This window comes from Protopterus annectens, chromosome 12.part0 (genome assembly GCF_019279795.1).
Source record: "Protopterus annectens isolate FY-2018-M chromosome 12.part0, PAN1.0, whole genome shotgun sequence".
NCBI classification, from domain to species: Eukaryota; Metazoa; Chordata; order Ceratodontiformes; family Protopteridae; genus Protopterus; species Protopterus annectens.
In genome coordinates, this window is record NC_056746.1 from 976375097 (window position 1) to 976401044 (window position 25948).

Below are 25948 nucleotides of genomic sequence, written 5' to 3' on the forward strand. Positions count from 1 at the left end.
ACAGTGTAGTAATTGGCTTATTACACTGAAGTGCTTTTTTCTTTACTCTTCACTTGAAGAGCTGAGAAAGTGGGGCACTGGTTCAATCAGCTATACTTCTGCTAACAAATATATAAAACACTCCCAAGCATTTGTCAATGCCTACTCACTTCACCAGGTTGTACTGCCCCCCCCCCCAACTGGGGGAACTAAGCTATTTGCATTGGTCATCACAAATGCTGCTGCACATAGGTCAAGTCTAACCACCAGTTGCCTGTTTTCACAATGCTAACCAGAGCCAGTGTTGGCATTTTGGGGCCCCCAGCAGATGTCAAGTTGGGGGCCCCCTTGGCACTTTCAGTCTATGTATCACTCTGTCAGTGCCACTCCTACTAAGCAAGCTTTTAATTCATGCTGCAAACTTTTAGGAGTAGTAAGCACTGACTGACATGTAGCTACAGTGCTCTTATAGTACAACAGGCCTGTGTAACACACAATGCTGGCCCATCCTACAAAGGGACATTTACAGTTATTGGCATTTAGTTGCAACAATGATGCATTGCAGCAATTGCATGTACAGGTCTGAAGTTAAGTGAAATGGCTCCCTAGGCCTACTGTTTTAGCCACACCACACCCCCTCCCCCCAACACCCACATGTGCACACACACTCACCAGTCTTCCCCTGTTTTTCCCAATCTTGGGCCTCCTATTATCACATTTTGCCTTACTCTTCAGTTTTTTCAAGAAGCCACAACTTCCTATATACTCTGAAGTTTACTTTAATTTTTTTTTCTTTTTTATACAAACTTTTCCTTCAATGATGGCTTAAACAGAAATTATGATTAAGGAAATAAATTATGTTGATGTTCAGCTTTAGTTTTCCTTCCATCCATTCAACACACCTTTCCTGACCAAGTAAGCACAGTAATCACCATTTAGGAAATAACTCAAATAAGCCAGGGGCCAAGAGGCCGTAGGGTTATAGATGTTCTAGGATGTACTTTTTAGAGCATTTTCCCAGCCTTTTAATCCAATGATGACCTAAACAAAAAAAAAAAAACAGGTAAGAAAAAAGTTTAGTCTTATTGTTTTTTTTCTTTCAAGGAAGACACGAGTTGTACCCAAGGCTTTATGTTCAAAGACATCACAATAGTATCTCACAATAAACTAATAAGCCGGTTGTTGTCTGGACACATGTCCTACCTGGAAATTGCCTGCCTTCCTAATCCCTCCAAAAAGACTGCCTATACATCCCTCTGATGTTAGACTGGAATTAAAGCAGAGGTTCAAATTGCCACAGTCATGTATTTCAAGTGACTGCTGACATACATATACATAGCATGTCTCCTCGGTCCTCACCCCTAATCCTCAAAGGTAGCCACCTGTATATGTGCCTGATGTGTGATTGTGAGGAAAGTGAAAAAAAATAATGATTACAGTAATGTAATCTTCTTTGTTGCTCCCAGACAGTACACTGCTTCCAGCAACCACAGGGTTTGTTGGTGCCTAAAGGCGGCTATGATTATAACTCAACCCAGTATACTCATAAACCCCACTGTCTTTTGAGATTTTGCTAAGGAAAACTTATTGCAAATAGCTGACAGCATAATGTGGTTCAACACCCTGTCACACTCACCTAAGGACCCATTGAGCAACACCACTACATTTGCCAAGAGCTTCTCTGCTCATCTCACTGCCTGGGTCAAGACATCACTGCTGATCTGTCACAAATACTGTGCCAAATTTAGGAACAGACCTCTAAACTGGGGCCCTGGTCTATACAAATATATAACAAAAGTAAAACATCCCTCACCCTTAAGAATAAACTCAGTACTTCATGTTCCAAAACTGAACTCAAGAATTTTAACAAAGAACCTAAAATTAAATCAAAATCTTAAAGGCCAAATATCAACTGAAAAGTGCCATCTCTGCCAAGGACAATCATACCTTCTTTAGCTATGTTAGGCACCTTAGGGAAAATGCCCACCATTGTACCAGGGTTATGCATAACAATATCACACGCTCAAACATGGGGAAATAGGAAGCATACAAGCATATACCCGCAGACCAAACTTCCTCCAGCTTCCCACGTGCATCCAGTGAGATTATCTCTAAGTAAGTTTTAAAAAATTGCTCTCTAAGGTAAAGAAACATTAGCTTTATGGGGCTTGACATTATGCCATGGTGTTTCCTTGTCAATATGCAACACTTTCTTGCAGACTCTGTCTTAATCTGTTCAGTCTCTCAAATAGCTTTGTACCAAAGGGATGGAGAACAGCTGTGATCATCCCCTTCGTAAGGGTTGCTCCAGCAGTGATACCTACAATTATACACCAAAAGCCTTACTAGTCTTAACTGCAAGAAAATAAAATGCATCATTGTGAACGTCATAAACACAGATGATGGGAGTCTAAAATATCTAGCTCTAAACCAGTTTGCTTTTGTAAAGGGCAGATGATGCTTAGAATAGCTATGTCTTTAGAGAAGGACAACATTTTTCATCCCTTGATCTTGACAAGGCCTTTTATACTATGCCACACTCAGGCATTATTGAAAAAGTATTTAAACAGCATAGATAGCAAACTGGTTCACAAGCAAAATTCATCAAATCAAGAGTTGGGGCGCACACTCCACAAAAAGGCTCATTACCAGTGGGATCCCACAGTACCCTATACTTAAGCCTGTCCTATTTGGTATCTTGTTCTCTGATGTCCAAGCTGATGTCAAGGGTGTCTTGGCTAACCAAGTCTGCAGATGACTGCAAACTTGATTTCATCACAAACTCTCCAAAGATCTCAGAATCCATCAAAATGGTATATCTCATATGACATATCATGCCAGGAATATAGCCAAAGGCCCAATGCCAATCAACATCCACTGTGGTGTCCTTTAAAAAAAACATAAGCACCTTTGTACCTACTGCATAGATTTCTACTCCTCAGTTATTAGAGACCTTGGCACCTTTGTTTATAACAAATTTTCACTCAACATCCATGTTGCTATGGTCATTAGAGAATCCATCTGTCTAACCCAGATGATTACTAAGGATATATTCTCCAGACTTGAGAATGTCGTCATCACTTTGTACCCCTATGGTATTAGGCCTTCTATGTATAAGTGTCATGCTGAATATAATGCTCCCTTCTGTGTGTATATTAGACAAATGATCCAACCTGAAAGACCCCAGCTATTCTTCACTAGCAAAATCAAAGGTCTAAACTCTATGTCCTGTGCAGAATGCTTCAAAGCCCTTTCTTTAGTTTTTGTCTTGTACAGATTCCTAAGGGGTGACATCTATTTAGCCTATAAAGCCTCAAATTATCCTGTCCTGTGTGACCTTTTACACATTCGCAAAGCATGCAATGCCACAAACACTTGTACTAGAGACCCAAATTTCCATCACAACATAAACAGAACCTTCTGGTGGGCTAGATACATCTACCAGAGTATTCCTCTCCTCAGAAATAAACTTTGACAAATATTAAGCAAAGTAGCTCATTCACCCTGTTCAAAGGATATCTGAATGAATGGATGGGATGTGCAAATATATTCCTAGGCTAACCCATGAAACATTTATAGATAGGGATAACATTTTGTCACCCTTGTGTGGCTTGGTTTCAAATGATCCACCAAGATCAACTGCCTAGTAATAACATATGAGCACTCTATTAATTAGTTAGATGACAGGAAGTCATAATCTCAGAAATGTCTAGATACTTTAAACTCAAATTGTGCTGAGTGCTGAAAAAAGGGGGTGTGAATACTTATTCCACACAATATTTTAAATGCAGCTGATGATATTTTACTGAATGCCTGTGAAGACAAGCTTATGCAAAACAGTACAATGTAGCTTGGAAGTGTTTTAGTGCCCCTGAAGGAGAACTAATGTTAGCTGATATGATTAATTTCATGGGCTACTATTACTGTAGTGAATCCCTGCTGTTTTTGGACTGTTCCAAGCTTAGTTGTAGAAACCAGTAACTCCGCAGCAATTCAGGAAGGTGAAGTAATGTTGGCAAGTTTTCAGACTTGAATTACAAATGCTGTAGATTCGTGTCTCAAACTGCAGTTTAGGTACTAGCAAATAACTAGCACAATTTTTCCTTTCTAGACGTCAGTTCTTTCTTAATACAAACTGGAATCAAAGTATTTGCCTATCTATCCATCTATCTGTTGATTCATTCTCTTGCTGACCATTTTAATGGCCTGGTACAAGTGACTTGATTGCGCAATGATATAGAAAAAAAGAATGCAATAAATAGGTTCATAGGTAGGTACTAGGCTATCTGCCCGAGAGCATTTATAAGCCTAGCTAGAGTGTGTCGGCTTTCACCGCCCCATTGATTAATCAACTGATCCTCTGTCAAGCAGAGCCAATGAAGTGATCATAGGGGTGTATTTTCTGTTACCCATCCACACGTCAAGGTTTCTCTTGAAGAGTGTTAGTGAGGGGGCTCTGCCTAATGTAATTTGGAATTTTGTTCCAAAGCATGGGGAGTCTCTGTGACAGGAATCTATCCCTCCAGCATGTTCTATTTATTGTTGTGGCGAGGCTTAGCTCACTAGACCCCGTGGCTCATAGTGACTTGAATTTCTTTAGGTGGAGCATGTCCATCAATTCTGAGTTGGACATGGCTTTGTAAGTCAGGCAGAGATCACCTCTGAATAAGCGATATGCCACAGAGTACAGCTGGAGTTTTTTCAGTCGGGCTGCATAGGACATATGTTTGAGGCCATTAATCCTCTTGGTGAGGTACTTTTGTGGTCTTTCCAGCTGTTAGATGTGTCTTGTGAGGTACATCCCAAATGGGGCATTGTACTCTATGATGGGTCTAATGAGTGACGAGTAGAAGGGCACAATAACCTCTTTATTTCTAGATGCGAACCCTTTAGTAATTAGATGAGCCACATAGAAGGATTTCCTAACTACTTTGGCAATATGATTGTCAAAGGAGAGATTACTATCTACCTGGGTCCCCAAATCTCTTATTACCTCTTCTGTATTAAGGGGGCTGCCACCTATGTGGTAATTCGTGGGTGTTTTGTTTTTCCCACATGGGATGACTATGCATTTTTTGGCATTTAGCTTGAGGCCATGACTTTGACACCAGGTGTCCGTCTCAGTAAGGCCCTTTTGGGATGTCCATGTCAGCCAGAGAGTCAATTATGGCTCCCAGTTTGTAGTCATCAGCGAACTTGGTTAGCCATAGTCCTCCTGTGTTTGCCTGTACTTCTGAGAAGTATATGCCAAACAGTAGGGGTCCCAGGACCGAGCCTTGCAGGACACCACTTGTGACTGGTTTAGAGTTGGACCTGGAGCCTCTGCTATTCTTACCGTGTGAGTTCTGTCTGTAAGCCAGTTGGCAACCCATCTCATGACGTAGGGGGTTATGTTCAGGCTGGTGAGTTTTTCTGTAATAACCCGAGTGGAGAATAGTGCCTTGGCGAGGTCAAGGTAGGCTGTGTGAACCACCTTTCCCCTCATCTATGGCCTTGGTGATTGTCTCGAAGAAGTCAACCAGGTTTAGTAGGGATGATCTGACCTTAACAAAGCTGAACTGGGTCAGGTCAAGTGTTTGGAGGTTCCCATTGTCTTTGTTAATGAGTTCCATGATGCGCTCCATAGCCTTGCAGACCAGGCTAGTCAGGCTTATGGGGCGATAGTTACCAGGGTCAGTTGTGGCCCCTCCTTTGTGGAGAGGAATAACCGTTACTGTGTGCCATTCTATGGGCACGTAGCCTGTGGAGAGGCTGAGGTTGAACAGCGTGTTTAGGTGGGGGGTTAGTTCGTTCTGTAGTTTGTGCAAGACGCAGCCTGGAACACCATCAGCTCCCATTGATGCTGTGTTTTTGGCTTTTGAAAAGACTGTTTTCACCTGTGCATCTGTGATTTTTGGGACACTACACTTTTCTGGTATGGTTGTGGGCACTTTTGGAGGTGAGAAGGGAGTGAAGTTTGCACTGAATCTATCTGCCAGGATGTTGGCAATATCAGTAGATTCAGTATATTTTGTGCTATTTTGCACTAGTTCAGTGCATATCTGTGAGTTGCCACTTAGATTCTTAACACAGCTAAAGAAGGCTTTGTGGTTATCTTTTGAATCCTTGGCTATTTTTCTTTCAAAGTTAGCCTTGGATGATTTCATGAGGGAACTTAATTTCTTACTGATACTGATCAGGGATGTCTTTCCTTCTTGGGATTTGCTTTTTTTCTGAACTAGTTTCCTCCTCCTATTGTATAGCCTGTTTATGACAGGGGCCCACCAAACTAGTTTCCTTCTCTTAGAGGAATGAGTCTTGGTTTTGCTAGGGATGGCACGGTCCATGCATCCTTGTAAGTGCTAATAGAGTGCATTTGTAAAGGTTTCTGCATCTTGGGCAGCGTTATCCTTTAGCATAGGGGGCTGTGAAACTTACCACCTCTGTCTTAAGTAAGGTGAAGTTTGCTTTAGAAAATTTTTTTTACTGTGGTTTCCTTAGTTGTGGGTGGTGGCGGGGTGTGGACATCCAGAATGATTAGTTTATGGTCTGATCTAACCAGTGACGGGTTAACCTTCGGTGTGGAACACCTGTCGCTCATGTTGGTGATGACCAGGTCCAATATATTTTCACCTCTGGTAGGGGAGTTTACCCAGCTGATCCAGGTCATTTGGGTTGATGAATTCCAGGAAGCGCTGTGCCTGGGAGTTTGTACTTGAATAGTTTTCCCAGTGAATGGTAGGGTAATTGAACTCACCCAATATCAGGGTGTTTGGTAGGACCTTCATGTTTTCCAGTGTCTCCAGAAAGGTGGAGTGGTGGTCCTGGGTCATGGAGGGTGATCTGTAGCAGGCCACAAATTGCATTGCAGATTTGCCCGATGTTAGTTGCACATGGATGATCTCAGAGGTATCATGCTGCGCCACTAACCTGGAGGTGTTGGTATCCTTGATGAATATGGATACACCCCCTCCTTTTGTGTTTTGGTCCGTGTTCTGTGGCTGAAATGTGTGGTATGAGTTGTAGCTTGGTAGTGCTGGGGTGCTCTCTGGAGCCTTGAACCAGGTTTCAGTTACTGCACAGATGTCAACATTCTCCATACTGAGGAGTGCTTCGAGCGTGTGCATTTTGAGATTTAAACTCCTGGTGTTGAGTAGCATAACCCTCAGTTTTTTGTTAATTGTGCTGTTTACGGAGGTGGGTTTGACTTTTGAGCCTTGCCTAAAAAAAGGCACTATGGGGGCAGCAAGGGCCTTGGCTAGTATTCGAAAGCCTAGGGGTGACAGGTGCAAGCCGTCTCTTGTGAAGCAACGCTGCTTGTCGAGCATGTCGTCCCAGGCTGACAGACACTGGATCACATTTGAATGACACCAGAAGCTTAGCCAATTGTTGAAATTGATCATTTTTTCTTTATACTGAGGTATCATTCTTGGTGAGGGCAGGATCCTACTCAGGGTCAGGGTCATACCAGCCTGGGCTACATGATCAGAGAGCTCTTCCATGTCTCTTTTCATGTAGTCCAGGGAGGTATGTCTCAGGTCATTCACACCAACGTGAACAATGACAGAGTCATATTTGTACTTGTTCTCGTGTGACCTGATTGCTTGTGTTATGTGGCAGATTCTGGCTCCTGACAGGCAGCTAACAGTAACCTTCTGCTTGTCCAGCGTAGTGAGTGGGATGTCAGCGTGTTTAAATCCTTAAAACAAAGTATTACATGTAGATGTAAGCATATCAGTAACATTATATTATAAGGGAACTATAGCAAATTGAATTCTGATTATTAAAAAACTTCAGTTGGTCTGCTGGCTCAGAAGTCTTGCTTTATTGTGATAATCATGGCCTTGTTCCATCTGTAAAACTGGGCTGATAGAGGTCCAGACAAAAGGGAAGCACAAAGTGCCTGCAGCATATCTGCCTTTCATATAGCTAGTCTGAGCTATCAGTCACTCAGTCACATGTACAGCAACCCTATGACAGCTTGAGATAACAGGAACATACGCAGAGTTTGTGAGGATGCTTAGCATCATACATTTTCTGGATGTGGAGGAAATAAGTAGAACGTGGGTGCAGTGGTTTCCTCCTACATGCTCTGAAATTAGGCTTCTAACCTACACAAGCCACTTATTATGGGGATGGGTGTAGGTGCAGCAGGAACCACTGGATCATCTGTGGCTTGATGTGCAGCCCAAGACCAAGTACAAGGGATAAACAAGAGTACTGCTGGTCTGATATCTAGTTCAGCAGTGGAATTACGATTGCACTGGAAAGTCCCTGCTGCAGAAGAAGAAAAATCATTTTATCTAAAATTGAAACACACGATAAACTAAAAAAAAAAGTCAGTATATAAGTAAATGATGTTAATATATCTGGAAGGGAGGACCTGAGGTATTATAATCACTATACACAATGATGTGCAATGATAGAGCACACTATGGTTTGGCTATGGTCCTGAGAGAAGGGCAATTCATAAAACTGTTCCTTCATGTAAACCCACTAGATAAAGGTTATTCTTTCTTTGACATTGTTTCCATCTACTTTCTTGTCCCATATATGATGTAGTTACTTGTCCACATTACTGTAAAATGTAAAAAAAAAAAAAAAAAAAAGGTAAAGCATTTGCATTGCTTAAAACAACTACAGTAAATGTGTAATCATAATTTAAAACAAGATCAATAAATTAGTCTGGAACTACATAATGCTCCTTATGTTCAATAAATGTAATGAAAACAGACAGACACATCCTCCTCCTCCTACCCTTAGAAGAAAATGGCTACAGAATTTCTGTGAGCTACAGTGTCCAGCCTGCAGTTATCAGTTATCAGTTCGACAGTACTCCCTCCCCCAAAAAAGAAAGAAAAAAGGTATGCACTGAGCATATTGCATAGTCTCAGTAGTACAGCATGTACTGCAGTGGTAATCCAACTCCGAACATGTGAGCTGGTCCCCACCTGTACACTTGTCTCACAAAAATGGGTGAAAAGATGATATATGACTGGGCCTGAGACGTAGTCACTGTTTTTATAGTTCTTGCTTTCTGTTAGCATCAATGGAACCATGTTATGGAGACAAAAAACTTCACAGAATCTTAGTCGTGAATACCTTATAAAAGTTTTCCACTATTTTTGCATTGTTTTTGTTTTGGCTTGCATGTTCTTGCAAAAGGGTCTATATTATGTGATTGAATGGTCAAATATTCGAACATGTAATAGTCGACCCATCATAATCGAACCGCCACAATGTAGAATGGTTCAGTGGAGATCCCCATACTGTGCAGAAATGGAAGTTTTCCGTTGTCTGCACTGTAGTGCTAGCTCAGAGTTGGTATATTTAAGTAGTGGGGGGTGCAGGGGGGCTTTCCCCCCTGCGTAGAGTGTTTAAATGGTTTGTTTGGGTGGGTTTTTTTTTTTTTCCTTTCAACATTGTGGCAGCTCGATTATTACGGGTCGACTATTACGTGTTCAACTATTTGACCATTCGATCACGTAATATAGACCCCTTGCAAACACAACATATTGCTTTACTCAAAAGCTCCTCTGGCAGACAATATGCAAGTTAGCAAGATTTCAAATGGGTCATAATCAGCATAGCTAAGTCTAACTGAAATGGGTCATTGTGAGAAGCAGAAGTACTTAAGTTACAGTTTGTTTATTGTTAATATTTATAAGAACGTATCTTTGATATGATTCTGCTAATGATACAGATTTACATTTGTGTGAATCTCTGTTCCTCTCTCTATATATGGTTTTGGTACTTTTGAGCGAAACACGCAAATATTATGTTTGGTCAACATAAACAGATGGTTGACAGGTGTGTGAGTTCAACAATTCCTGGGTAAAAGTATATGCTCTTTCCTAGGGTATCATGCAGTCTTGGAGTTAGTTTATACATATTTACAGGAGGTGGGGGTATAGTCTGAGTATGAATGCCTTGTGACAAGTTAACCATCATAATGTGGACATTTTCAATAGTTTACTTTTATAGCTCATAATGAGGATATTTTATTACATCATATTGTGAACTTAATGGCTGTTATGTAAAAGGGTAGGGCATAAAACTAAGATTTGTAATATCAAAAAATAGTCTCGGAGTTCTGGGCTGATGTTTCCTTTTAAAGTACTATGCAGACAATTTCACAGTTTTGTGATGTAGACTTAGAAGAGGGCATGATTAATGGTTACACTGCAATTAGTAGAAATGAAAGCACTATCTACTGTCTATCGATCTATAAGTGATGTTCAAAGCAGCAACTCAATTTGCAATAGTAATTGCAGGGGACCTTAACCAGGCCACCTTAAAGACAGTATTACCCCATTACCACCAACATGTTTACTTTGCCAATAGAGGGGTAAATACACTGGATAAGGTGTTAACCAACATTAAGCAAGCATATAAATAGGGTTCAGGTGACTGGGCAGCGAGAAATTTCCCTATGGTACATTTGGCTGAGGACACATGGCTGAAGTGACATTCAGCTGCAGAAAAGTATGTCTGTTTGCAAATTCCCTGTGGGCAAAGAGAAGCAAACACTGCCATGCTCACAGCTTTAATAACCAAATGCATGGAGACAGACGAATTAATGAGTGTTGTACTCAGTGTATAGTACATACTTATGTAACTACAACATGTAGATCTATGCTACAGCATGGAGGAAATCCTGCAGGCTACTGTAGTCACATTTATGCTCCAATATGTGTTTTAGGTAATGTTCCCTAGACACTGTGAAGGGGTTGTGGTCCACAAAACCTGATTATAAAGGCCCATTGTCCACTGCATTCTTACTGCCAGTGACATGCACATGGGTCAACCTGCTGCTGATGCCTGCCATACTGCCTGCTGTTTCATGTTCTCTTGGGGACCATGGACATTGTTTTCCCCCGTTCATTTGGTTATTGAAGCTGTGGGCATGGCAACACATTCTTCTCTTTGCCCACAGAAAATTTGCAAACAGCCATATTTCTCTGCAGCTGAATGTCACTTCAGCCATCTGTCCCCAGTCAAATGTACCACAGGGAAATGTCTTGCTGACTAGGTGCCTGAACTCTGAGATGACACTTAACAGAACTTATTTGCAATGGTTATATGAGTTATGTGTGTATTACATTCAGATGAGAACTTAAAACTATTAAAATGTGAAGTTCTTAATCTATAGATAATAAAATGGCAAAAACATGTTATAGCATTTTAAAACTAAATCCAAAACAAATAACTTGGAAGTAGCAGTCATCCCATTTTCATGCAAACAGCCCAGCCATTACAATTAAAAGTAAAGTGATTATTACCTATACTAATCTGTACAGTTTAAATAAGTACTGTCTCTCTGGACATATCAGTCAAACCTAGTATTATATTCAGCAGCAGTTATCACATTTCAGGATAACCTAAACTACTATCTATTACAGTACAGTGTTATTAATGTTTGTGGGGAAGATCCAAATCCATCCATCCACTTTCAAAATCATTTATACTACTGACAGTTATACTGGTAGTAAGCTAAAGAGGACAGACCACACCTGCCTATCCCCAGCAACAGTCTCCATCTCCTTCTTGGGATGCCAATGCATTTCGGATGAGGTGAGAGATATAATCTTTCCATTGTGTCCTGATGTCTCCTTCCAGTCAGCCATACCTATACACCTCTCACAGAATGCCACCAGGGGAATCATCAATAGGTGCTCAAGCCACATCAACTGGCTGCACACAATCCTGAGAAGCAGTGGCTGTACTCATAGCCGGCCTTAGGCATAGGCCATCTAGGCAGTTGCCTAGGGTGCTGCTCTAGCAGGGGCACTTTTCCACTACTTATTTGGTGTAAGTAGACCAGGATGGGGGCACCGGGTGGTGTGGTAGACAATCTTAGATATGCTTCTCTCTCTCCCATGGATAATGAGACCAGTGACCCCAACAAGGACTTGCATTTGCACTGCTTGTACCTGTGATCTCATTCTTTCAGTCAGTAACCAATACCTATGCTCATAGCTGAGGACAGGGACAGAGACTGTGTAGTAAATTTAGAGCATTGTCTTGTGACTCAGCTCTTCACCACCATGCCTTAGTACAATGGCTGCAGTGCTGCCACAGATGCACACATCTGCTGGTCAATCTACCAGACCTCTGTACTCTTGTTTATGAAAAATGATCTCAAGATACTTAGTCCTCCACTTCAGATAGCTGTTGTCCAGACCCATCACCAGCAGAAAACAGTCTAATCTCTTCCAAAACTGAACCATGACCTTGAATTTAAACGTGCAAATTCTTAACCTGGCCATTTCATATTCAACAGTAAGCCTCTCCAGTTCACGCTGGAAATCACAGTCGCTTAAGGTTTAGAGGACAGCAGAAATACCATTCTCACATCCCCAGAATAGATATTCTCCAAACCCTAGCTCTGTCTTAATATTCTGTCCTAGAAAACCATGAACAGTAGAGAGTCCTGCACCCACACTAAATGTATTCAGCTTAAGACAGAGAATGCAAACACATCTCTTGTCTGTAGGTACAGATACTGAATGATAGACATCAGTAGTTCTGGGTCCCTGTATTATTGCAGTACCTCCCACAGGACATTTCAGGTTTCACCATGTACTGTCCCTGCTTCACAAAATGCATGTAAAATGGCATTTCAAACTCTGATGAATCTCTTCAGTATTTGTGCAAGGTCAATGATTTGGTTTCACAACCAATATGGAATTTTTATTGTTCCTACTGAATCAAAGACTCGATTGTTGGATGGAGTCTCCTTCCTAGCACCTTACCATACAAGTTCCCAAGAAAATGGAGGAGTGTGATCCTTCTCTAGTTCAAGTACATTTTTTTGTTTCCCCCCTTTTTAAAATGGGAATTAGTGCAGTTTCTCAGTTTGCAGGTATTCTCTCTGCCTTCAATGCAACATAGAAAAAGCATATGAATCTCAACAGCAAACAGCACTTGCCACATTTCTAGTCAAATCTCATCCAGTCCTGCAACCTTGTCACTAAGCAGCTGTTTAATCCCTACATCTGCAAAAATGTGTCCAGACTCACCAACGGTTTCAGGCACTGCGTCCTCAGAAAACCACTGGATTCAGGCATTCATTGTAGTGTTATTCTTGAAATGCTCCTGCAGTATTATCATTTTACTAGGGTTAATAATCATAATCAGTTACAGCATGCCTACTTTCCAAGAATTTTACTTGGATGCTTCTGTATGAAGCACAGTTGTTACCCCATTGGCAGCACTTAGCAGCACTTTTTCATGGACATAACATGTATAAATTACAACTCAAGTTCATGCTGGGGGATTTATTGATACACAATACCTCTAAGCTGAAAGAGGGCATGGAATAAGTAACCTGAAATAATGAGTGCATGTCTGTGTACGCGTAATGTGTATATACATATGTCACGTACTTCAGATGACATGTTAAACCAAGGCCCCATCTGCCTGAGTTGGTGGTTTTAATAGATCTTCTGGTACTATTAACATTTACTTTCATTTTATATCATATAAAAAAATTTAAGTTAATTATTTACACATTCATTTTTCTTATATTTATACTTAAAATTATTTACAAGTTATCGACATGAAAGAACTTAACAGTTCTGTTTATTTCATTATTTTTCTTTTATATTTACCTTCTATCTCCCCAACCTTTTTTTCCACAACCATCTTCTCATTTCAGCTACTACATCATCCTATTCCATTTTTTGTTATATAACAAATGAACCTTTTTCCACAACAGTCATATTCTCACAAACAGTACTTTATCCCATTTAGCAATATGACATTTCTTTTCTTTATCATACTTGCCATATAATATCACAGTCATATTTATACTTTTAAACCCTTCCTATCTCTATTCATTTTTAAAACTTTCCCAAAATTCTTTATTCTTCTTGAAATCCAAAACAATGTTTTGTTGGTTCTTCTTCACTACAGTCAACATGTTTTCTTGCCTCCATCACCTTATAGTTCATATTTCTCTTCACCAGTAACTTGTCTAATGAAATTCTCCACAAAAGTACTGTGCTTCATAAAAATTTTTAAACCTTTTTCATCTGTGTTTTATTATCTTGTATTCATCTCTTAATTCCTCCCATGTGAATGAACACACACACGCACATACACACAAAAATCTAAAATCAGATTACACCATTCGTTTCTTTTCTATTCCTATCCCTTTCACATACTTTTAACTTCCATATTTTCTTTTTTGTCGCATTCATTTTCTTCCATCCTGTCCCTTTTTTTCTCTCTCATGATTTTTCTTCTTGTACATTTTTATATTTTAGTATAGCATCTCACCTACCATTCATTTTGCTTTCTTTTGTCTTTCTCAATACCCAAAATGTATATATGCTAAGTGCAACACTAATTTCTTTTAATTCAAACCACCTTCTTTAGTTCTTCATTATAAATTATTCCTCTTCTCACCTTCAGCCTGATACCCAAAAATCTCTATTAACTTTCTCCATTTGAGTGGGAAAAATATATATTCCCCCTAAATGTGTTATTTTTCCTAATACATAAGTGTTCTACATGTATGTCTTTTACTGAAATCATTAAAATTGTTTCCAACTATTTACCATTTTTTTATTTGTTCCAGAATTACTATCCAATTACTTATTACACTTCCTTACTCAACAAATATCACTTCCAAGACCTTTACTTCCTTTCTTGTGAAATATATTCATTTTTTTTATCACTAGATCCCTTAAACTTCACTTTGTTTGACTGCAGGCCAGCTTTAAACTGCCTTTTTAACCCTTATTGCAACCTCAGTTAACCATCTCTTGTTTTGTTGTTATTAGAATTAAATCATTTGCATGTGCCATACGTATTGGTAATGTAACATTTCCTTCCACTTCACATGTTTCCTCTGTCATGCACATTAGTACTACTGCATAAATTACTAATACAAATAAATGCATACCTGTTCAGCATACCCATTTTACTCTTTTCTTAATACTTATTTTATTACCAGCCATCCGTTTGTCATAACTTGGACCCATAAAGTTTCATAACATTTCTTCATTATATTAATATTTTTCTCCTATGCCTAACATCTCCCACATTGCTTCAGGTCTCCTGCTTCAAATACTCTAATAGCACTTGGTGATTGCATTAGGCAGTGAGTACACCACCTTAATTGTGTGTGGGTTCAATACTCAGAAACAATCATTATATTTTACAGGAACTGGTATAATGGTCTGAGTGTTTACCTCATAAGCACAAGGTACAGAGTTTGATTCTCACCTTTGATCACTATCTGGTTATTAGCTAGTTGTGTAATAGTCTGCAGACTGATTGCCTAATATCAACCTATGAAACTATACACAGAAAAATCATTTCAGTGGGGAGGGTTTGGCATAATAGTTAAGGTCAATTACCTCACAGATACAAAGTAGGGGGGTTGATCTTGACCTCTGGATATTTGCTAGGTTTGCTATACTCTACAGACTGATAGCTTAGTATCTACCTGTGAACCTATGGCTGACTTTATGAAATGTTTTAACTATGTCACATCTTATCAGTCTTATCTCTTTATTTTCTTCCAGTATCATATCTACTATTTCTTTTATTATAATTAACATTGCTTTCAATTCTCTTCCCTTCATATCATAAATCTCTTCTCCTGTTACCTCGCCCACTACTTACTCCATCATTTTTGTAGTGTTTAATAAGTATTTTATATTCAGTATTCCCTAGTTTTATGGGCTGCCAACTTTTCATATCTTTTGTTGCATCCCTTTTTCATATGATTTTTGTCATCTGACCACATGCATTTTTCCATTATATCTTCCTTTATCAATTAATTTAATATTTTTTAAACTTCTCTTTTATCTTTATTTCCTTATAATATTCATAGCATATACAATCCTGGCACTCACTGATTCTAATCATCTTGTATCTTGTTTCTTTTATTATAACTTTTTCTAAAAAATCCTTACTTTATTCAGATTTTTTTCTTTTTACTTTCCATCTTCTACCCATCTAGTTCCTCTTTTTCATACATTTTCTTCTGCAAAATTTTCTACCACCTTCATAATATCTTCTTGTTTGTATTTTATACTTTGCCATCTATGATAGCATCCATCCTTCCTTCCCTTCTTTTTACTCCTTTTCTTAAGTCAGGGGAGCCTCCTCTTCCTTTCCTTTCAGAAAAGAATCTTTGCCTATGTAACATCATTTTTACTTTTTTTTCTATTTACATACATGTAACCAAAACAAATGTGTGCCCCCAAACAGATGTAAACTTGCACAGAACCAAAGAAAAATGGCAAAATCCATTTGTAAGTCAAGGAAACAGAAGCTGAAGGAAAAGTATATTAACCATTTAATTACTAAGCTGTTTAATTACTAGATTAAGCACTTTTGTCCCTTTTACAAATAGGACTTCATCAGAACCCATAATGTAATAAAGAATGCAATTAAAAGGCAACATTAAAAAGTCACATGACAGCATACAATCAGTCATAAAAAGAAACCACTTGCAAATATTTAAAAATTTAAAAAGCTACCTACATCAACATTACAAATTCATTCCACATCAATAGCATCGTAAATTAGTCTAAATTAATTGTCACCAAGAAAAGATGATAAACACAATTTAATATTATGAAAATATTAAAAAGAAAAACATAAAACAATGTTATTTTTATTGTTTGCACTCTATTTGCCCTAAGGTTTAGTGCATTGGTTATACAAGCAGTTGTGTTTAAACTAGGTGCTGTGTAGGTATTAGTTTTTAATTGTCACAGTTTCCTTGTGTCCTAATAAAGATTTTCATTCCCCACCTCTGATGGGAATGTCTACATTTTCTAGTACAGAAAATCAATCTCTTTTTTTTTTTTTTTATTCTGGCATGTGGAATGTCTCTCTAATGCATTCTTGAAATCCCCTTTTCCAATACTGCAAGTTTGTTGGTAGATATATTTATGCAAGGCATTTCATTTTTCCCAATGTAAAATGTAGTGCATGTTTTATATACCACTAAATAAACCACACACGTGGTGATGCAACTATATTTACCAGGTATAAGTCATTTCAAAATATTTTTATATACATCACCAATCCCCTTGGTATTGTTGAACTGTCTTTGCTTACAAAAATGCATTTAATTGTATTGTTAAATCCACATGCTTGAAAATTAAATGGTTGTTCTAAAAGCTTCTTGATTTCCGATCTTCTGCTGTATGTGACAATAGGGCCAGTTCCAATATTATCTGTTGACATCTCTAAATATTCAAATACTTTCCATTGTTTTTAAATCACTCCCCTTATAATTTTGCTATTAATAGAATATGGAATAACAAATGAACAAAACCTATTCCTCATAGTGTGTGGTGTTTGTGTCCTAGTGGATTTAAGTCCTACAGATAAAACAGGACCACATTTCTTCTGCAGGTCTCAGTGACTCCATCTTCAAGTAAGCACTGGGGATAGCCTCTATCTCTGAACATATTGACTAATTTCTGTACCTCAGAAATAAATAGTTTGCCATCAGAAGTCGATCTAGAATCTCATATAATTTGTCTCTTAGTATCTTTTTTGGTATAAAAAGGATTTTAAAAATCACAACTGGTTCATTATTATGGATGTTACTAATTTGTTTTCAGTGATTTCACTTATAATTGGTTTGAGATGGTCTGAAGATATACTTCTTTCATAAGAAACATTTCTAGGGGTTGACATTAATTTGATTGTTATGTTTATGGGCACATTGTTAAAGGATAATTATGTACTTGCATGGGCTGCCTTATCTACGGGTGAGTATCTCCACCAAAAAAGTGGGGTTGCTATGGGAGCTGCATGTAATCATATTTTTTGTGGATCTAATAATAAGTTATTGGGAAAAAAGCTTTCTATTTTTGTTTTCTTTATAAAGGTGCTGCATCTCATATTCCAGGTACCTAGATTACATTTTTATATGGTTTAGGTGGCATTGCACAGTTTCAACAATTTATAGTTGATGCAGAAAACAGTACTGAATGTTTGAGATTTAAATCTGAGGTTAACAAGGAAGTTGTTTTTTTTTTTTGTTTTCTTTTTGACATTGAAATAAGGAGGGGAATTGTAATTTACTCTATTTTAGAGTTTTTTCATAAACCTACTTATTGCAATACTTTTATTAATTTTTCTCAGTGTCACCCTTTTCATACTAGGAAAGGTATTAAGAGCTAAATTATACAAGTTTCTAGATTGACATTTGATGACGGTTTATTTTTAAGGTACAGAAATTAGTTGACATGCTCAGAAAAAGAGGCTATCCCTAGTGGTAACTTGCCGATGTGGTCATTGAGACCACAGAAGATGACGTACTGATTTGAATCTTATTTTATCTGTAAGACCACCAAAAGTTTGAGGCAAAAATCAGGATATTCTGCAAAAATCTAGATAGTTGAGCTGTGCTTGGTTTTGCTCCTCTTGCATTTTGTCTCACTAGTAATAAAGTAATCACATAAAAATGCTATTACAACTACGTGACAGTTTTTGTGTTACTGTGGTTTATGATTCAAGGTAACTAGCAGAGCGGTAACAAAATTCTAAATGCAAAATTAAATACATAATCTGGCACAATTTCACCTCATCACTCACCAAAGCAAGGGATTAAAACAGTATGTGAAAAATTCAAGTGATCTGCTTATGTTATCTGATTCTGTACTGTTGTTTTGACACACATGTCTCTTTGTGTGCTACTATTCATGGAATTCTAACTTAACTGACTATACAATACAAGTTTACATTACCAGGTTTGGAATCCAAAGGGAATGTGTTTTGTATATAATAGTTAATTTCCTATTCTACACCCATAGACTGCTCAGCTGTGCATTGGTTCAGGGGACCTGTATGATATATGACAATTAAAAAAATAGTAATTACATGACATGTTAATGGTTAATGAAAAATATATTATGTTGTCAGAACAATTTCTTAGATTGTTCCCTAGCTATTCCATCACACAGATAAAAATACCTGCCTCTCATCCCTCATCTTGGAGACAGCTGTGTTGTTTAACCCAGATAATAGGAAAAGCTAAAAATATATCTGAATGAATGAGGCTACTACTAGTGAGTTTGTTATTGTAGGGGGTGGGGTGTGCAGGTATAATTGCTTCTTACTTGGTTATGGCTCTACTACATAGAGCAATAAAGCCATGTTTATAGCGCAGACTACCCAGGATCACCTAGCAAGCCAGATGCTGTATGAAGCAGCCAGGAAAGCTGGGAGTGAGTCAGACCAACATCTTTAGTGACACTGGTGAATCAAGACATGCACTTAACCTGCCAATCAATATGTAACACTACAACAAATGCACAGAAATAGGTATGCACCACTAGGCTGGCCCTGTAGGTTCCCTGCCAGTAGCATGCACATTAGGGAAGGTTCTGTCCTACATAATAGCAGCCTGCAATCTCTTCCTTTAGTTCAGAGGATGCATGCAGCAGAAGAAATGATGGGTCTAAAAGCGAATGAAGGCTCACTTGGTGGTGGTGGGGCAGTTCAAGTACCAAAAAGATGTTAAAATGAAAAAAATAAATCGTGCCATTAGACAGGAATTAGCGAAATGTGAATCAGATGTGAAAGTTAACAGCAGTGCAACTGTTACATCATCATTTTCCCTTTCTAAACTGAATTACTGCAACAAATCAGTAAAACTGATGCAAAATGGGGTCCTCATTTTAAATGTAAGCCTAGTGAGATACAACAGCATGTGATGCAAAATGGGGTCCTCATTTTAAATGTAAGCCTAGTGAGATACAACAGCATGTGATGCAAAATGGGGTCCTCATTTTAAATGTAAGCCTAGTGAGATACAACAGCATGCTTAACAGTAAATAGCTTAGATAAGCCTTACAGAACCAAGAAGTCAAGCTAATATAATTAAAAACAAATCAAAGATAGCTGTAATATTATCATATCATGACTCATATTCTGCAGCTGTAGGTATTCTGATATGTGTGAGTTCATCTGAACAAAGACTACTTGCCTGGAATATGATTATTTAAAGGTTCATAGTTTCAATAGTCTCAATTTTTACCACTACATGTTTTACTAAAAAAGAATTAAAGAATGGTGTGTACTGGGTCAGCTAAAGCTAACAGACAAAAGGTACAATGTGGTATAACAAAATGGCCAGAGATTTGATGGGAATGAGAATGTGATTCTGCACTGCTGTGAAACTGAAAATAATTAATCTTCTCCTATAACTGTGCCAGAAAAGGAATTAATGACATTTTAGTGTACTTATCTAGTCACAAAGAAAAAAGGAATGGCTGTGGCAAACAAAAGTTGCACACACATATCCTTTCATTACATGAAGTCAGAAAGCTGCTTACTGCTTGTGGCAGGCAATTCTGATCAGTAGGAAGCAGTAAAGAAACACATTAAAACATACTGATTACCTGCCGTGGACACCTGCTTTGCTGTGTTCACCTACTGTGTGCCAACAAACAAAGGAGCTTCATAACAGCATAATGTTTTCTTGATAATATCACAATCCCTGTTGTTATGACTCATGCTGTCACCGAGCTGTAATATTAAATCAGCATTTGGAAACTGTTTTCTTCTACAAGGCTTTTTCTTTCAAGTGCCCCTGTAGCAGGCATTTGATTATATGCCAATCATGCATGATGTATTAGCAGAAACTAGTAGAAGAAGCTCTTTGTCAGAAAATGCTGAATTTATGAAGTACCCAGTTCGAGTGTCATTGGATCAGTTTAATCTGTTTCTTAACAGATAAGATACTTTGCAAAACCTGCATTGCCACCATTTTCAAATCATTCTTTGTTCTATTTTATATAACAAGGTGTGGCTAATTGTATTTCAGTCAATCTGTGTACAAGAACCTCTCAAGACACTTCACATGCAGAAACTTTTTCTTCTGTTGGTGCACCAATTGGTAACCTAGTGAACTGATAGCATTTATGAATAAATTACAAGCATTTCTTTCTTACAGTATTCATGTGCTTTTTAAAAGCTTCATGTCTTGTCTCCATACACTTACTATTTGACAAACAGGAGCAAACTGCAATTGTTATGTTTTAAAGGTATGTATTTTTCTTGATCCGAATAGAATATACACAGCAGAGCATAACTGATGTTGTTCTCTGGGTATTTAGAGAAAGAGTTTGTGAATCTTTGTCATAAAGATGGCCCATTCATGCAATCAGTTTGCTGTTTAAGATCAGTGTTGCAAGCAAATTTCAGCTGTGACTTAGCAGTAGAATGAGTGCTGCCCTTTACACCCTACATGCTTGCAGCTTTCTCTCAGTAAAAACATGCTCTTTAGTCAGCTCACAGAGTACCTGTGACAGTCACTTGAATCTAGCGGGAATATTCATAGCTAATTCAGCTTGATTAACCTTTCAGAAAGTTGGTACAAGAACAGATTCCCATGCATGCATCTAAGACCTTATTTACACTGTATTAAAATGAATGAGATATTGGTATTAGAGGGATCAATGCACCCCAGAACCACAGCAAGAGAGTTTTGATTATTGATGTTTCTGCTTTAATATTAACTGTAAGGCTGTAGTACAATAAAACATGGGGCTAACCTCTATGAGGTTCAGGCATTTCATAGCTCGTGAAATGTGACATCAGCTACTGGCAAATATAGCATTCAAATTAAACAGTTCAGAAGCACTTCAGAAACAAGGTCCACTGCAATTTACACACACACACACACACACACACACACACACACACACACACACACACACACACACACACACACACACACACACACACTCTCTCTCTCTCTTTCCAGGGACCTCTCTCAGCGTACAGGTACCATGCATCAATAAATCCCACAACATGTACTTCAGTTGTAACTTATAAAAGCAGCATTTTTGTCTTGGACATAACTTATAAAAAGCAGCATTTTTGTCATGGACATAACAAGAGCTGCCAGTGGGGTAACGATTGCTGTGCTTCATACAGAAACATTTGAGTAAAATTCTAGGAAAGTAGGCATGCTGCAACTTATGATTATGGACCTTAGTTAAATGATAATGCTGTTGGGACTTTTCAAGAATTACACTGTGATGAATTCCTGAATCAAGTGTACTTGCTCTTTTCTGATGACACAGTGCCTGAATCAGCGGGGAAGTCTGGACATATTTGTACCTGTGCAAATAGTGTAATGTGCTGCTATTCTTAAACCCAATACCCTTCCTGCCTGGGTGATCATTTATTATTTCAGTTACTTTTTACAGTACTTCTCTCTCATTCCTCTTTCAGAGACCTTAACATAATAATTGTTTGTGTCTCCATATTTTCATTTAGTGACCACTATCCCTGCGAACGGGTTCTCTCTCAGTCCCCCACTTGCTGAATCCTTGGCCATTGGCCACATCTGCAGTGAAGAAACCAGCCACAAGGACTCAAGAGCTTTAAAAAGAAAATAAGTTACTATAAGTGTCTAGCTATGTTTCCCTTTTAGCCTGCTACTGTAGAAAGTACCTGATCTAAAGCAGAAATAACTGGCTCTACCCACGGCTATGAACAGCAGCTGCACCCCCACCCCCATCTGCTGTAAATACATTCCCCAATTAACTTTTTCTTTTTGTTATCAGTAAACCAATATAAAGGTCTAGGCAAAAAAGGTAACCCAGTAGATGCACTGGAATTGCCCACTTGTAAAATAGAGGCAAAAAGGTACTTAAACTGCCACTTTTAGTCTGCTTCAAACTAGCTATCTACCCAGAAAGGACACAGCTGAAATCAGGTCTATAGATTGTTTTTCCCTACTAGATTCTAATAACCCCTAACAATTTGGCTATTTAAACACTTACCCTGCAATCTTTAGCCTGGGGGAGTTCTAGCCCACTCTGTTCACTACGCTCACTCCACTCACCTCCCTGCTCCCTATTCCCACCCACCCCAGTATCTCTACATTTACTCTTAGCCTTAACCCCACCCCTAATTGCCAGCAATTAGGCTACACCATTACTCACCCCCTCCCCCTACATCCAACTCAGTCATGCTACTACCTAATATAATAACAATCCTAATCTGCGTAGTTCTAGCTCACATTACATCCTACCAAGGCTCCACAGTCACATGCCCCAACAACTTCAACAGTACTCTCTCAACACCTTCTGTCAAACATTTACACTATAACTACACACCCCTGAAACCAAAACCATCCTCCCAGTACACACACTCCATTACCAAACACCTAACACACTTAAAAATAAAATATCCTTAAGATACCATAAACAATTTACTATGTATATAAAACATATTCAAAACACCCTCTATAAACTAGCCCTCGCTGGAGACGTCCATCCAAACCCTGGTCCTCTCAAATCCAACCCAACCACAAACCCTCGTCCAAGCAACCCCCTTACAACTCAACTCCTAGCCAACAAGAAAACAATAGACCTATTTATAATGTCCCTAAACATCAGAAGCATATGCAATAAAATCCAAGAAGTACACACCAGTATAAGCATATATTCCCCAGATATTCTCTTCCTAACTGAAACTTGGCTCAAACCTCGCATCAAAAGTGAGGAAATACTTCCTCCTGAATACAACATCCTTCACATAGTCAGATTGTCCAAAAAAGGAGGTGGTGTAGCATTGATATTTAAACACCACCTCAATATTCAACTCCTGAACTCATCTGCCCCTCACCACAACAATTAAGAAATCCTTTATGCCAGTCTCAAACTATAAACCCATACAAAACAATCAATATCATAGGATGCTATTTCCCACCAGGGCAAAATATTACACCCCTAGAAAATCTCCTGAGCTGGGCTACTTTATCTCTACCCCAGGAAACCATCATTCTCGGTGACTTTAACATCAGCTGGCTATCCTGTAATAACAGTCTCCCAACCATTCACCTTAATCTCCATGGGTTCACTCAACTCATTCAATCCCCTACCTGAATCAACAAAAACCCCTAACAATCATACCTTACTTGATTGGATCCTAGTCAACAAAGCCCCTCACTCTTACCTAGCAGGCTGCTTACCTGATGGTCTTAGTGACCACTCCCCCACTTTCCTAATTTGGCACCACACAAACAGTCTGAAGCCTATTATCCACAGGCAAATACGGAACAAGTCCAACTTCAACCCCAATTCCTTCATCTCCTCCCTGCAAAAAATTAACTGGTCACCACTAAAATACCTCAACCTAGATGAGACTGGCCACTTCTTCAACAGTACCTTCTGTCAAACATTTACACTATAACTACACACCCCCTGAAACCAAAACCATCCTCCCAGTACACACACTCCATTACCAAACACCTAACGCACTTAAAAATAAAATATCCTTAAGATACCATAAACAATTTACTATGTATATAAAACATATTCAAAACACCCTCTATAAACTAGCCCTTGCTGGAGACGTCCATCCAAACCCTGGTCCTTTCAAATCCAACCCAACCACAAACCCTAGTCCAAGCAACCCCCCCCACAACTCAACCAACAAGAAAACAATAGACCTACTTATAATGTCCCTAAACATCAGAAGCATATGCAATAAAATCCAAGAAGTACACACCAGTATAAGCATATATTCCCCAGATATTCTCTTCCTAACTGAAACTTGGCTCAAACCTCGCATCAAAAGTGAGGAAATACTTCCTCCTGAATACAACATCCTTCACATAGTCAGATTGTTCAAAAAAGGAGGTGGTGTAGCATTGATATTTAAACACCACCTGAATATTCAACTCCTGAACTCATCTGCCCCTCACCACAACAATTAAGAAATCCTTTATGCCAGTCTCAAACTATAAACCCATACATAACAATCAATATCATAGGATGCAATTTCCCACCAGGGCAAAATATTACACCCCTAGAAAATCTCCTGAGCTGGGCTACTTTATCTCTACCCCAGGAAACCATTATTCTCGGTGACTTTAACATCAGCTGGCTATCCTGTAATAACAGTCTCCCAACCATTCACCTTAATCTCCATGGGTTCACTCAACTCATTCAATCCCCTACCCGAATCAACAAAAACCCTAATAATCATACCTTACTTGATTGGATCCTAGTCAACAAAGCCCCTCACTCTTACCTAGCAGGCTGCTTACCTGATGGTCTTAGTGACCACTCCCCCACTTTCCTAATTTGGCACCACACAAACAGTTTGAAGCCTATTATCCACAGGCAAATACGGAACAAGTCCAACTTCAACCCCAACTCCTTCATCTCCTCCCTGCAAAAAATTAACTGATCACCACTAAAATACCTCAACCTAGATGAGACTGTCCACTTCTTCAACAGTACCTTCCTCTCCATCCTAAACACCCATGCTCCTGTAAGAAATGCCAGAGTCAGATCCAGGCGTGCCCCATGCATACAAAAGACCACAAGAACCCTAATGAAATCTAGAGATAAGGCCTGGGAGCACTGGCGATTAACAAAAAATAACTCAAGATAGGCAATCATTCCTTGAACTGTGCAATAAAGCCAAAAAGCATATAAAATTAGACAAATCCCTCTACTATAAATCCACACTAAACTCTACCAACCACAACCCTAAGCAATTCTGGTCCACTGTTAACACTATCCTCCACCCAGGGAAGGTTGATACCCCCCAGCCATCCATTTCCCCCTCCTCCAGCAGTATTGCTGAATCCTTCAACAAACACTTCACTGAAACTATAACATCTCTAAACAAACAACACTTCCCTACAACAGCCCCCTAGCTCCTAACCCTAAACCCCCCACTCCTCTTTTCTTCTTCACCTCAGTACCTACCTCCAACATAAAAAGACTGTTGTCAAAACTTAAACCCACCAAACTCGCAGCTGACAACCTCCCTTCTGAATACTTGAAAATTGCAGCTGATACACTAGCCTACCCAATTTCAATTCTAATCAACCGTTCCATAACAGAAGGCTATGTTCCCTCAGTATGGAAAATATCCCACATCATTCCACTCCACAAAGGCACCCCCTCCACTGACCTCTCCAATTACTGCCCATTGTTATCCTCTTCCCCTCTCTCCAAGATACTTGAAAAATGTA

The 25948-nt window shown here is 38.9% G+C and overlaps 1 protein-coding gene and 1 long non-coding RNA gene across 3 annotated transcripts in view; one reads left to right on the plus strand and one right to left on the minus strand.

The window, feature by feature from the left end:
- LOC122816917 overlaps positions 1-20619 on the minus strand; it is a 752891-nt gene extending 732272 nt beyond the window's left edge. The window contains exon 1 of the long non-coding RNA XR_006367121.1: positions 20343-20619. This is a non-coding gene — a long non-coding RNA (uncharacterized LOC122816917). The remainder of the gene's footprint in view (positions 1-20342) is intronic.
- Positions 1-25948, plus strand: part of LOC122816916 (protein FAM13A-like) — a 1835067-nt gene that overhangs the window by 1065594 nt on the left and 743525 nt on the right. The gene's annotated exons all lie outside the window — the stretch shown is intronic.